Source organism: Lampris incognitus, chromosome 12 (genome assembly GCF_029633865.1).
Source record: "Lampris incognitus isolate fLamInc1 chromosome 12, fLamInc1.hap2, whole genome shotgun sequence".
NCBI lineage: Eukaryota > Metazoa > Chordata > Actinopteri > Lampriformes > Lampridae > Lampris > Lampris incognitus.
Genome location: NC_079222.1, coordinates 5,300,079 through 5,315,078, shown reverse-complemented (window position 1 = coordinate 5,315,078; position 15,000 = coordinate 5,300,079). Strand labels below are relative to the sequence as shown.

At 43.5% G+C, this 15,000-nt stretch overlaps 1 protein-coding gene across 1 annotated transcript in view; it reads right to left on the bottom strand.

The window, feature by feature from the left end:
* dcc (DCC netrin 1 receptor) overlaps positions 1–15,000 on the bottom strand; it is a gene marked incomplete at its 5' end in the record, with an annotated part of 148,172 nt that overhangs the window by 129,535 nt on the left and 3,637 nt on the right.

Sequence of the window (15,000 nt, the reverse complement as noted above, 5' to 3'; positions counted from 1 at the left end):
ACCAGGCCGGTTGGACGTCAGCCAATGTCGGGCCATCGGTGAGCGTTTGTGACCCTAGTTTCTGCAGAGTGTCCTGCACCGTCGGCACTAGTCGGACCCATCGGCAGCTTTTCCGCTGATTCAGCATGTTGAATCGGCCGAGCCCGTCAGTAAGGGAGATCACTCTGATTGGCTGTTCAGCTTAGCAAATCAGTGCAGAACGTACATGCTAGTTGGGCTTTGGGTGTAGTGTTTGCGGTGTGTTCAACTGCTACTTTTTGGCCCCGACAGCAGGAGATGTGAGGCGACGCAACACTCGGCCTTCATCGCCGCTAGTCGGTTTGGTGTGTCTGGACCCTTAAACGAGCTTTTAACATTTTTACAAACACAAAAACAGCCTCATCACAGCATCATCCTCATCCCCAGCTTTCTCCATTCTGTTTCTTCTGCTCAGACACATGGCCATTTTTGCACTCCCCAGAATGACATTAAAAAGCTGGAATTTATCTGTTTTTCGGAGAGTACCTGGAGCCCAGAATGAACATGGGTTTAGAAAAGACTTCCCGACAATTTAAAAACATTTTCCAGCATTGTAAAAAGTGGCAGCAGTCGACAACATTCCATGAAACATGAAAAACAGTTTCACGATTAGTGTAAAATGGGCAATCAAGACTAACATCAGAATTAATTAAAGAAACAAAAGCCATGATACCGTGTAAAACCCTCCACTGCAGGTCGGCGGCTCGTTTGATCAACGGTGGTTTGTACAGTGCTCTCCACTCAGGCCCAATTTTGTCACTCACACCAAAGTGAGCTCTCCATGGAGTGTCAGTTTTACCGTTTAATTTGTTCCTGTGCACAACTTGAACAAGCATTTTATACACTGACCTTCTATTTGAATCTTTAAAAGAAAACGCAGTGGAATTCTCACCTTTTAAAAAAGGTCCTGTACAGTCCTTAAAATCTATGGAAATGTTCACTGAAGGAAAAACATTATTCTTATTAGGTTTAAGTCCTGCTGACTGTTCATCAGAATTACCAAATCATCCGCATAGGCTCACAGAGTTAAGGGTGCATTACGACAAGGGCAAGGGCACAGCCTTATCTAATTCCCCTTTGGATGTGAAAATGAGAGATCAAACCACCGTTAATTTTCAGCACAGTCCGAAAGTCACAACACAGAACCTTAATTTTGTTAACAGCACCAGGACCAAAACCAAAGGCACTCAATGTGCGTCATAAATATTCATGCTCAACATGATCAAAAGCTTTTTCCGGATCAATTGAGATGATACCAGCTTTGAGGCCAAACAGCTTACAGAACTCTAAAAAGTCTCGAATCAGAATGATGTTATCTGAAATCAACCTGCCAGGTACCCAGTAGGTCTGGCCAAAGTGAATCACTTGTTCCATCACTTTACTCAACCTGGTTGTCAACACTTCTGAGAGGAGCTTATAATCAGTGCAACGCAGTGACGGAGGCCTCCAATTTTTAACGGACTATAGATCACCTTTCTTAGGCAGTAAGGTGAGAACCGCCCTCCTGCAGCTTAATGACATATGCCCTTTGGTGAGACTATCATTTAGCACTACCGGCAGATCCTCCCCAACCACCGACCAGAAAGACTTGTAAAAGTCAACAGGTAGACCATCAATTCCGGGAGCTTTCCCACTCTGCGTACTCTGCAGAGCAGCATAGAGTTCATCATAGGAGAGAGCTGCATTCAACTCTACATTACTCTGCTGTTCAACCTGAGGGAGACCAGTATAAAATCTCTTGAGACACTGTCTTCTCCTTCCTATTCAAAATTTTAGACAGGTTACTGTAAAAACTGACCCCAGAGCATTCACTAAACTCTTTAAGGTTTGTGTGACATTCCAAGTGTATTGTTGACAAAGTTGTCTTATTTGGACTTTTCCAATATCCCCACCACTGTTGTACAGACACAAAATCAGATTTTACACTTGGGTGGTTTTTCCAAAAACAGACAAAAGCTTCCTTGAAATTTTGATCCTCTAGTAAAGCCTTGTTAAAATGGCAATAAGCAGTATTGGGTTTTATACATTTTATAGAGACAGAAACAATTACATTTGAGTGATCAGAAAAACCAACAGGGCTGATAACACAACTTTTGAATACATTAAAGTGACATTTAAAACAATAAAAATGATCAAGCCTGACCATAGACACTAAGTTATCCTGAACATGTGTCCAGGTGTATTGTCTGTTTGTTATGAAATTCTCTCCACACATCACAGTTCATGAGCCTCAATAAGATGAACCAGACAACTGTGAGAGGCAGCGTGAGGCTCTGCATGGTTCCTGTCTAACCTGCTGTCCTCAGTACAGTTAAAACCTCCACCAATAAATACAAACCCCAATTCCAATGAAGTTGGGATGTTGTGTAAAACGTGAATAAAAACAGAATACAATGATTTGCAAATCCTTTTCGACTTATATTCAATTGAATACACTACACAGACAAGATATTTAATATTCAAACTGATAAACTTAATTGTTTTTTGCAAATACTCACTCATTTTGAATTTGATGCCTGCAACACATTCTAAAAAAGCTGGGACAGAGGCAACAAAAGACTGGGAAAGTTGAGGAATGCTCAAAAAACACCTGTTTGGAACATTCCACAGGTGAACAGGTTAACTGGAAACAGGTGAGTGTCATGATTGGGTATAAAAGGAGCATCCCCGAAAGGCTCAGTCGTTCACAAGCAAGGATGGGGTGAGGTTCACCACTTTGTGAACAACTGCGTGAGCAAATAGTCCAACAGTTGAAGAACAACGTTTCTCAATGTACAATTGCAAGGAATTTAGGGATTTCATCATCTACAGTCCATAATATCATCAAAAGATTCAGAGAATCCAGAGAAATCTCTGCAGGTAAGTGGCAAGGCTGAAAACCAACATTGAATGTCCGTGACCTTCGACCCCTCAGGCGGCACTACATTAAAAACCGACATCATTCTGTAAAGGATATTACCACGTGGGCTCAGGAACACTTTGGAAAACCATCGTCAGTTAACACAGTTGGTCGCTACATCTACAAGTGCAAGTTAAAACTCTACCATACAAAGCCAAAGCCATATATCAACAACACCCAGAAACGCCACCTGCTCCTCTGGGCCCGAGATCATCTGAGATGGACTGACGCAAAGTGGAAAAGTGTGCTGTGGTCTGACGAGTCCACATCTCAAATTGTTTTTGGAAATCATGGATGTCGTGTCCTCCGGGCTAAAGAGGAAAAGGACCATCGAGATTTTTATCAGCGCAAAGCTCAAAAGCCAGCATCTGTGACGGTATGGGGGTGTGTTAGTGCCCATGGCATCATGGGTAACTTGCACATCTGCAAAGGCACCATTAATGCTGAAAGGTACATACAGGTTTTGGAGCAACGTATGCTGCCATCCAAGCGACGTCTTTTTCAGGGACGTCCCTGCTTATTTCAGCAAGACAATGCCAAGCCACATTCTGCACGTGTTACACCAGCGGGGCTTCGTAGTAAAAGAGTGTGGGTACTAGACTGGCCTGCCTGCAGTCCAGACCTGTCTCCCACTGAAAATGTGTGGCACATTATGAAGCGCAAAATACGTCAACGGAGACCCCGGACTGTTGAGCAACTGAAGTCGTACATCAAGCAAGAATGGGAAAGAATTCCACCTACAAAGCTTCAACAATTAGTGTCCTCAGTTCCCAAACGCTTATTGAGTGTTGTTAAAAGGAAAGGTGATGTAACAGAGTGGTGAACATGCCCCTGTCCCAGCTTCTTTGGAACGTGTTGCAGGCATCAAATTCAAAATGAGTGAATATCTGCAAAAAAACAATAAAGTTTATCAGTCTGAACATTAAATATCTTGTCTTTGTAGTGTATTCAATTGAATATAGGTCGAAAAGGCTTTGCAAATCATTGTATTCTGTTTTTATTTACGTTTTACACAACGTCCCAACTTCATTGGAATTGGGGTTTGTAAATATTCCTCATTGTTACACTTCTCAGTAACTTAATTTAAAACATCCAGAAAGACTAATCTCTCCACTCCCACAACTGGAGCATAAATATCAATAAACACAATTTTTACATTTTCATACACTGCTCTTACTTTTAACAGATGGCCTTTCATAACTTCTTCAGACTCAACAGACTGAGGAATAAAATTCCTGGAAAAATTGTGTTAATGGTTTTGTGACTTAAAAAGGTTTCACCAGTCCATTTCCTCCCGCCAGCCTCGTTATCAGCAGTACTGTGCCTCTTGTATAAAAAACACAGCTAACTTTTTAAAAGCACACAGCTTGTAAAGAGAGGTCCTTTTTCATCATTCCTTGCTCCATTTAAATTTAAGCTGCCTATTCCTATGTCCCAGATAATGCAGAAAAAAAGTTGTAAAACAAAAACAAATGAATGAAGAAAGAATAAATCGAAAAACTTATTCATCATCCTCTAACTGTTTTTTGACCTTTTGAACTATTTTTTAAGTGATAAGTCTCTTGTTCAGTGAACGCTTTCTCCCCCAAACCACCAGGACTTCTCAGAAAAGTCTTCACTGAATCAAAGAAGAGTTGTAAATCAGGTAAAACTTCCTCAACTTCAACACTTGTAGTTCCCTTAGTATCCTGCGGGAACTTCTTAATACTCAGTAAAGACTATCCATTCTTTTTGTGAGGACTGTAGAGACTCCACATCACTCTCCCCACCACCTTCACCTTCTGACTGCAGACACCTACTCTGACGTAGGGCTGGGCGGTACATCGACTTTCTACGTTATAATGATATATTTTCAAACATGATATAGGATGAGACAACACCGTTTATATCGATATAGTTTGATGTTGCGTTAAAACACATAACCCGTTTCTTAACACTAGAACGACCGGGTAATTTTTCATTTACGTGTTGATATATTGTGCAGCTGTGTATTTTAAAACAGGGAAGGGAACCCTGTCTTTGCATTTTATTTTGATCTGTTTGATCTGTTTTAATAAAAGTGCTTGTGACATCTCGCATGTGGCTTTGGCTTACAACTAAACATTTAGCTCACTTCGTAGAAAATACCGAGATATAGCTCGTGTATCGTCATTCAGCCTAAAAATACCGAGATATAATTTTTGGTCCCTACCGCCCAGCCCTACTCCGATGAGAAACCTTTATGGCTTTACTAGAAGGCTGAAACACATTATCAGGTTTCCTCTTCTTATCGCTGTCATTAGAAGAGTCTTTGTTTGTCAACATCTCACTTTCTTCCTCCAGAGAACATTCTGCTTCCTTTGTTTCAGTCTGTGTGTCCACTACGCCAGTTAATACTATCAGTGTGACACGTTTCAATAATCTCTACAACAGCATCTTTATGTGTAGGACCTGGATCAGCAGCACCTGAACCAGCAGTCTGAAACTCAGCTTCATCCCAAGCTGTGTTTTTTCCTGCTTTGAACTCGGTGCTGCAGTCCCAGTTTCCTCAGAGATCTGTGCTGCAGTCTCACCATCATTTAACTCAGCAGTTGGTTTCTCTGGACAGGAACAGATAAGGTGACCCTCCATTCCACAGCCAAAACATTTCATTTTCTCCTAAGATACATAAACAGTGTAGTCAGAACCATCTACTCTGAACTTCAACATCAAACTTAACTCCTCAGTGTTGTTCTTCAGAACAAAGACCTGCCTTCTGAAGGAAACAACATATTTTAAGGAATCAGTTTTATTGTCAATGTCTCTCCAGTTCTCTCTGCAACATTTCATTACTACTGAACGGAGGGACTTTTAACAAAATGATCTTTTTGGCCGGATTAACCAGCAACACCACCTGAACAAAGTTGTCTTGGATCACCACACCTTGCTCAACAACCACGTTAACTTTATCAACACTATTCAGAAAAATAACAACTCCAGTACTCATTCTAGACGCAGACTCTAAACTGTCATAACCGACAGTTTCACCGATCGCTAAAACACAATCTTCCACAGAGCAATTGAAAACTGGAGAGTTTAACTCCATGTGAGCTTCTCCAGCCCCACGCCTCCGACTCCACGAGTCTGCATGACACAGCTGGGCCGGTCAAAACCGCTCCAGAATCAAAAACACCACTACGACAATAAATCTGTCAAAATACAAATCCAAAAAAAGAACAAATAGGAAACACATTCACGCTGAAATGCATACTCACTCTCACCATTTTCTACCCCCATCATGCACTCAAGGAGTGTGGGGGAGGGGTATTCGATGACATTATATTCTTTTGTTTTGTACTGTTTCTCTGCTGTACTATGTTTGTTTTCAATAATGTTTTCCAATTAATTTTTAGCTTTTTTCAATGTTTAAATGCTTGCTTTGGCAATATGTACATCGTTACGTCATGCCGATAAAGCCATTTGAATTAGAGAGAGAGAGAGACAGAGATTGATTTGCAGGCTGAATAGTTTGTTTAGGTTATGTTACTATCCAGGTCTATGAGTAACTATCGCTTCTTAGGTCAATAGGTTGTGCCTATTTTGGTTTCATTATTTTCTTGAGTTAACTCTTTTTCTTTCCCCCCTTCCACAAGTAAGAGAATTTTTTCAAAGCTTCCAAATCAAATTGAAGAGAAACACTACTATACATCCAATCACAACATCGACATTCATGAAGACAATGTCCATCCATCCATCCATTATTCAAACTGCTTATCCTGCTCTCAGGGCCGCGGGATGCTGGAGCCTATCCCAGCAGTCATTGGGCGGCAGGTGGGGAGACACCCTGGACAGGCCGCCAGGCCATCACACGGCAAATGTCAATTTGGGTGTCAGTCATTTCCTAACAGACTTACTAACCTATGCATTAATATCTCAGCTGGGTATGTATCTTGACAGAATATGGAGTTTAAAAACCAGCGGTCATTTTGACCACCCATGGTCGTTTCAGGTAGGAGTGAAATCCCGGTCCCGGTGAAGACGATGTACAATATAAAATGTAAGCCACCTCAAATGGTTTCAAGTTCAATTCCGGTTATGTACTCCAACTCAGTTCAGTTCAGACATTCAACAACGTCCTCTCGCTGGCACGATGACGATGAATCCTCATCCTAGGAAACGGAGGCCGTGGGTCTGGCTCGCCATCTTGTGTCCCGCGTCTGTGCGTGTCGTCTTCCTACGCACCACAGAAGAATCTCCACTCTAAATCAACTTTTAAAAACAGGACCCCCCCCCCTCACAAAAAAACCCTGACCTTTACAACGGGTCATAAAGAAAATAAATTACTATGCAAGTGTAAATCAAATCAATACAGCTTTACAATCGCCGTGGATTGTACTGCTACACTGTTCAACCAGGCTCAAAATGGCGGCGGGGCTGTATTTTTCCTCCCGCCACTGGGCCGCAAATTTCACATCCCCCGTCCTTTATATGCAATACAACTCGGCTCATTTTCACTAACACAATATAAATTCTTATTTGGTTTCCTTAATAAACTGAAAAATACAGCAAAAATACAGCTGCCAAAGAGTTCGTATTCATGGCTTTCTACACACAATTGCTTTACAACGAAGTTTCAATGAAACCGGTTAAAACTCACCAAAATCGATGTAAGTTATTTAGATAACGCCTCTTCATAGGTTTCCGACCAACTGAGTATTATTTTTCAGGTTTTAATTCAATTTTTCAAGAAACGTTCTGTCCTATAATTTCTCTTCCGTTTCTCTCGTCTGCGGTTGGCTGCGTTGAGTGCCGCGAGTCTCTTAAAGGGGAAGTGTCTTCTTCTCTTCTTCTTCTTCTTCTTCTTCTTCTTCTTCTTCTTCTTCTTCTTCTTCTTCTTCTTCTTGGTGTTTATTGACGGTTGGCGAATGAGGGAAGCGTCACTACGACTTTATTTGTCCCCATTAAATTAGTGTCAAACCATTTTAACTGACTTTTCGTCTGTAGTTGGCTGCGTCGTGTGCCGCGATCCTCTTAAAGGGGAAGCGTCTTCTTCTTCTTCTTCTTCTTCTTGGTATTTATTGGCGGTTGGCAAATAGGGGAAGTGTCGCTACGACTTCTTAAAGGGGAAGCGTCACTACAACTTCTTAAAGATATATTTTCATTTGTCCCCATTATTGTCAAACTGTGGGAGTGCAGGAATGAGGAGACGGAGAGATCGAGTCGAGTCAATTCCGTTTACTCGCCACACAAAACAACACCGACACAGCGCAATCTCTCCTGGCAACCGGCTAACCGCTAGGCTGCTGCAAACATGGCTGCACCCCGGAAACTCTGAGCAGTGCCTACGTCAGCACTCTGAACGTCTGCCTTAAAGGAGCAGCAGCCCCTGGTGAATCTACCCTCAATTGTGTATCGCCACAAAACCATTTTAACCGATTTTTGATTAACTAAGTGTACACATTTTAACCAACCAATTTATTTGTGCATTTTAATTAATTATTTATGCTTATTTATCTTATTTATTTTATTTATCTTATTATCTTTATTTCATTTATCTCATTTATATTTATTTATCTTATTTATATTTATTTTATTTATCTTATTTATATTTATCTATTTTACCTTATTTATTTGTTTATTCCCCACCTGCCGCCCAATGACTGCTGGGATAGGCTCCAAGCATCCCTGATACCCTGAGAGGAGGATAAGCGATTTGGATAATGGATGGATGGATTCATGCTTATTTATGTCATATTTTAATGTTGGTTACATCCTCCCCATTTTGCCTAATGCACGTTCCTCTGCATTGTTTTAAGAGTCTGTACTGTCATAATTCTGTGTGGTTCTGGGCAGATAGGTTCTGCAAGGGAGTCTGTGATCACTTCACTCAAACGCTGTAATAGAGACTGGAATATTGTAACTAGTGGATTCCCTATAGCTCAAGGTAAGTCACTTGTTTAGAGGCCTTTCTGTCTGGTGGAGCTTCAATTTTGGTTTCAGTTTAGTCCATAACACCTGCATTTTCATTCATTTCCAGAGTGGTTTGAGTGGGGGAATGGACACTATTCAGATCCTCTCCAGATAGGTTTTCATGTTTCTGTCCAGCAGGTGAGTTGCCCTCTTCGGGATCAGGTAAGTTACTCTCTTCAAGATCAGGTAGGTTCAAGTCACTAGTCTCTATTGGAGCATCTTCGGGAAAAGCTTGGGCTACGTCTGAAGGACCTTGCTCAACAGCAGTCAACATTTTAAAAGGTTCTGATTCATGCCTTTCTAGATAGTGTTTCATGGTTTCAGAGGTATGAGAATGAGAACATTCACAGACATGTTTCAGAGGTATGGTTGAAGCCTAGGGTTTCTACTCTTAGGTTTCTATAACCATCATGATGGTATTCCTCAGGGTCGTATTGGGATTCATTCCTGTCAGCTTCATCTGAGCTGTCACTTTTTGAATGTTGTGGAGTCCTTTTCCACCTAGCTATCTTCGTGTCAATTTTATCTTCTACTGGGGTCATAGGAAGGAAACCACATGGCAGCAAAAAATCATGGTGAAGGGTTCTCTGTGGACCCCCTCCAGTCTCAGGTCTCACAACTTACACTAGAATGTCTCCATATTGTCTCAGGACAACACATACATCCGACTCCCACCTGTCATCTAACTTATGTTTGCCCCCTTATGCAGACATTTCTGACCAAGACCATGTTGCCTTCTCTAAAGCTGGAATCGACAACATGCTCATCAAATCTTGCTTCATTTCGGTCTGCTGTTTTCTTTGCATTTTCTGCAGAAACTTGGTAGGTTGTTTCAAGATGGGATTTCAGGTGCTGAATGTACTGAGAATGTGCTCCTGGTTGGTGGTGGACTGGTAAGCCAAAGGCTAGGTCCACTGACAATCTAGGCTGTCGCCCAAACATAAATTCATCAGGGGTAAAACCCATCACCTTGTTCTTAGTACCGTTATAGCTGTGTACTAATGGCTTGACATAATCATGCCAGTGACTCTTCTCCTGGTTCTGGAGGGTTCGTGTGAACCCTCGAGAACCAGCTTTGTGTGAACCCTGTGAAGAGGGTTCATTCCCTCTTCACAGGGAGGCCATCTATGTGAAGAGGGAACGAACATCCCTGAACCCGGGGGGGGGGGCTCAGAGTACATCTGTCAGCATCTTATCTGTGATTGCAACTATTCCCCAACCCCCTGTGAGTAGTACACATGGCCATCGAAACTCTCGTTAATGGGCACACCCAAGTTTGATCATGAAACTGGTCGTTGGTTTCGGTTGTTATACATCTGTCGCCAGTTTACAATGCTGTGATTGCAGCAATCCCCAATCCTGTGTGAATAGCGCACATGATCAATGGTCACGCCTATATTTGCATATGAAACTGGTCATTGGTTTCGGTTGTTAGGCACTGTATTGTATTGTATTGTATTGTATTGTATTGTATTGTATTGTATTGTATTGTATTGTATTGTATTGTATTGTTTATAAGGGGTGTGGATACCTGCAGTCAGTTTAGACTGAAGATGTCACTTAGTTGAGAGATGAAACGTATCTGTCAATAAACGTTGTATCCAGATGAGCTGATTCAACATTCTTTAATTTTCTTACCGGGATTACTGAGCATGCATCAAGACATTTACTTAACCTGCAATGTAAAAGAGGATCTTGGCAAAGGGTTTTATTGGGTTTCATTTTATGCATCCTCAGAGAGAAGGCTGTTATATGAGAGTGCATTGATGTTTATCACCCCTGTCCTACTGTACACTGTGATTGCAGGTATGTTGATTCTAACCATATGACTGTCCATCCTTCCATTATCCAAGCCGCTTGTCCCAAATTTGGGTCGCGGGATGCTGGAGCCTATCCCAGCAGTCATTGGGCGGCAGGCGGGGAGACACCCTGGGCATTTATTTTATTGTATTTTGTTTTATTCATACAGTTATTGTGATATACACATACTGTGAGTTCGGACTTGGGACTGAGAGAGACAGCGAGAAAGCTGTTATATGAGAGTGCATTGATGTTCATCACCCTTGTCCATTGTACACTGTGATTGCAGACCAATCAGTAAAGCACTGAAGGAGAGCTGTGTGTCCTGTGGGTTCTGTATCACATCACCATGGCATGGGTGGCAATATATACACAACAAGAGATGGAAACAAAGAGACAGGAACGGACAGACAGAAGATGGAGGCAGAAAGAGAGACAGTTAAACAGAAAGACAGACCGATAGAGACAGAAGAGGAGACAGGGACAGAATAGACAGAAAGACAGATTAGAGACAAAGAGAGACAGACAGACACCAGCAGGGGATTGACATGAAAATGAAGAGACAATTGCACTCTACGCTGCGTCGGAAAATGTTAAGGCCGGGCTCATACAGCTGTCACGCACAACAAAACGGTGAATTATAGAGGGAATCTAATCATCCTCATTTCAGAGCATCCCTGTCTTTATAACCAAACTAACAGTTATTACCAGAAAGAGAACAAAATAACAACGTCTGGAGGGCAATGATGTAGATTTCTGGAGAGTAATATTTCCATTGCTTTGTCGCCATCTTACAATGCTGCGATTGCAACTATTCCCCAATCCTCTGCGAATGGTACACATGGCCATTGTAACTCTAGTTAATGGGCACTGTAATTTGCATATCGAGCTATTTATTTATTTATTTATTTATGCCCCCCCCCCATTTTTCTCCCCAATTGTAACTGACCAATTACCCCACTCTTCCGAGCCGTCCTGGTTGCTGCTCCACCTCCTCTGCCGATCCGGGGAGGGCTGCTGACTACCACATCCATCCTCAGATACATGTGGAGTCGCCTGCCACTTCTTTTCACCAGACAGTGAGGAGTTTCCCCAGGGGGACGTAGCGCGTGGGAGGATCAGGAACAGGCGCCCCGACCGACCAGAGGAGGCGCTAGTGCAGCGACCAGGACATATACCCACATCTGGCTTCCCACCCGCAGACACGGTCAATTGTGTCTGTAGGGATGTCTGACCAAGCCGGAGGTAACACGGGGATTCGAACCGGTGATCCCCGTATTGGTAGGCAACAGAATAGACCGCTACACTACCCAGACGCCCTAGTAATTTCCATATTAGACTGGTCGTTGGTTTGGGTCGTTATGCCACTGTATTGTTTATAAGGGTGGGGATACCTGCAGTCAGTTGAGACTGAAGAGGTCACTTAGATGAGTGATGAAATGTTTCTGTCAATAAACGTTGTGTCCAGATGACCTGGTTCAACTTTCTGTGGTTACTTTGACCAGTAAGCTTTAACTGAGTGCTGGCAAATGGAGCTTGATTAGCTGCTCCTGATCAGCTAGTCTAGAAAACGGTAGTATTGTGTTCAAGGGTTTTCCTTGTAATGACTAGGCTAGCTTACCTCCTGGAGCCTCCGCTTCCGCCTGTGGTAGCAACCCACGGTACTGTTCCGCCCACTGGCTCCCTCCACCGGCCTCATCTGTCATTTAGTTTACATTCATAATGGTTGAGCTGAAGTCCACAAACAGGACCCTTGCATATGTCCCTGGTGAATCGAGGTGTTGAGAGACATGGTGCAATCCCATCTTGACTGCATCCTCCACTGACATGTTTGCTCGGTAGGCAAACTGCAGGGGGTCAAGTAAGGGGCCTGTGATTTCCTTCAGGTGGGCCAACACCAGTTTCTCGACGGGTTTCATGACCACAGACGTTAGGGCAATGGGCCTGTAGTCATTTAATCAAGTGACACGGGGTTTCTTGCGGACTGTGATGATAGTGGAGCTCTTGAAGCAGGAGGGGACTTCACACAGCTCCAGTGATCTGTTGAAGATCAGTGTGAAAATAGGGACCAGTTGGTAAGCACAGACCTTAAGACAGGACAGTGATATGCCATCCTGGCCCGGTGCCTTCTTGGTCTTCTATCTCTGGAAGAGCTGGCACAAGTCCTCAACACAGATCCTGTGTGTGGGTGGGGGTTCGGTGGGGAGGGGAGAGTGCCTGGCAGGGAGTGAAGTTGGTTGTGTGTTGTGGCCGGAATGGGTGAGGGGTGCGAATGTTTGCTTTTCAAGCCTACAGTAAAACCCATTTAGATCATCAGCCAGTTGATGGTTCCCTGTAGTGTGGGGGAAACCACCCCAGACTAATGATGGGCCGTTGGCAGAAAACCTGCTTTTCAACTTTTCAGTGTAGCACTTTGTTGCCTCTCTGATCTCCTTTGTGGGTGTATTTCTGGCTTTGTTATACAGGATCCTATCTCCACTCCTGCAGGCTTCCTCTTTGACCTCACAAAGCGGCCTGAGTTTTGCTGTGAACCAGGGCTTATTGTTGCGGAAGGTAGAGAAAGATTTGGTGGGCACACACACGTTCTCAGAAAAGCTGATATGAGATGTCACAGTGTCAGTAAGATCATCCAGGTGTGTAGATGTGGCCTCAAAAACACCCCAGTCAGTGCAGTCGAGGCAGGCCTGGGGCTCCAGTTTTGACTCATTGGTCAATTTCCTCACAGTTTTAACCACAGGCTTTACAGATTTTAGTTTCTACCTGTAGGTTGGGATAAGATGTATCAGACAGTGACCAGAGAAGCCCAGGGCTGCATGGGGGACAGAGCGATAGATATCCTTTAATATTGTGTAGCATTGATCCAGACTGTTTTTGTCTCTGGTGGGACATTTAACATGCTGTCTGCATTTTGGCAGTTTGCTCTGTTAAAATCTCAAAAGATAATGAGTAAGGAGTCTGGATATTTGCGCTCCATGTTTGTAATTTGATCAGCCAGGTGTTTTAACGCCTCTTTAACACAGGTGGGATATAGACACCGACCAGAATAAATGATGAAAATTCCCATGGTGAACAGAATGGTGAACAGTCAAGGAAAAATGTCTCTAAGTGAGGGCTGCATGATTCCTTCAACACTTTGACACCTGTACACCGACCTTTGTTTATGTAGAAGCATATGCCGCCACCCTGTTTTTTTCCCAATAGCTTAGTTTCGCAGTCTGCTCGGAGGAGCTGGAACTGTGGCAGATGAAGTGTACGGTCCATGATATGCTCACTAAGCCAGGTTTCAGTGAGACACAGGGCGGCAGATCTGGAAATGTCTGAGTTTTTTTCCGTTTAGGAGCAGCAGCGTCGTAGTGGGGGGGGGGAAAGGGGAAGGACCTACCAGGGCCCAGAAGGAAGGCGAGGCCCTCAGGAAGCCTGGAATTAAAAGCTTGTTTTGGTTTGCAAATTTTTATTTCAAACTAATTAGTGTCATAACTTCAGTTAAAAATGGCTCAATACATCGGTTGAGGGCCTTAAAGAAAATAGTGGAGGCTCTCTGAGGCCCCTCTCACCCCTCTCTGAGGCCCCTCTCACCCCTTACAAAATGTGAAAACGGTTTAGTCCGCCCCTCACGAGCATCTCTCAATGCAGCTCATCTAGTCCTGTCACGAGTGACTGCTGATACACGCACAAGCACCGAGTCATGTCTTTCCCAAAGAAAGCAAAATCTGGGTTCCAGAAAAGAAAAGGAAAATGGAAAGGAAGAGAAGGCAAAATGAGGGAAAACAGCTGTTGAGTAATTTCTTCCAAAAGAAAGGTGAGCTAAGAGCTTTTAAAAGAAAGGTGGCTAGCTAACTAGTTAAAGAGGAAAGCTATTATAACGAATTCAGAGGGTAGCCAGCAACTGCCGCAGCCAGGACGCGAACCCGGATCTCCCGTACCATGGGCCACTACACTAACCAGTCGACTAAAGGGCCCGACCCGTTAGCCAAGGGCTAGCGAGTCTATTTATCTATGCACGTTACACTAATCCCCCTCCTTTGGGAAGCGTGTCCCCGCGCTTCAGCATACCAGCTCCCTCACGCCTCTGGGCGCACGCGCTTCCGATGGCCTCACGATCTCACCATCCCACTTCTGACACCAATGTAGTGAATTCAAGGGGTAGCCGGGAACCGCCACAGCCAGGACGCGAACCCGGTTCTCCCGCACCACGGGTGACTAAGCTAACCAGTCGACTAAAGGGCCCAACCTGTTAGCCAAGGGCTAGCAAGTCTATTTATCTGTGCATGTTACACTATGATAGCTAACTAGCTAAAGAGGAAGGGGGCCCACAGAGACTGCTCATGTATAGGGCCCAGAATTTTTTGCTACAC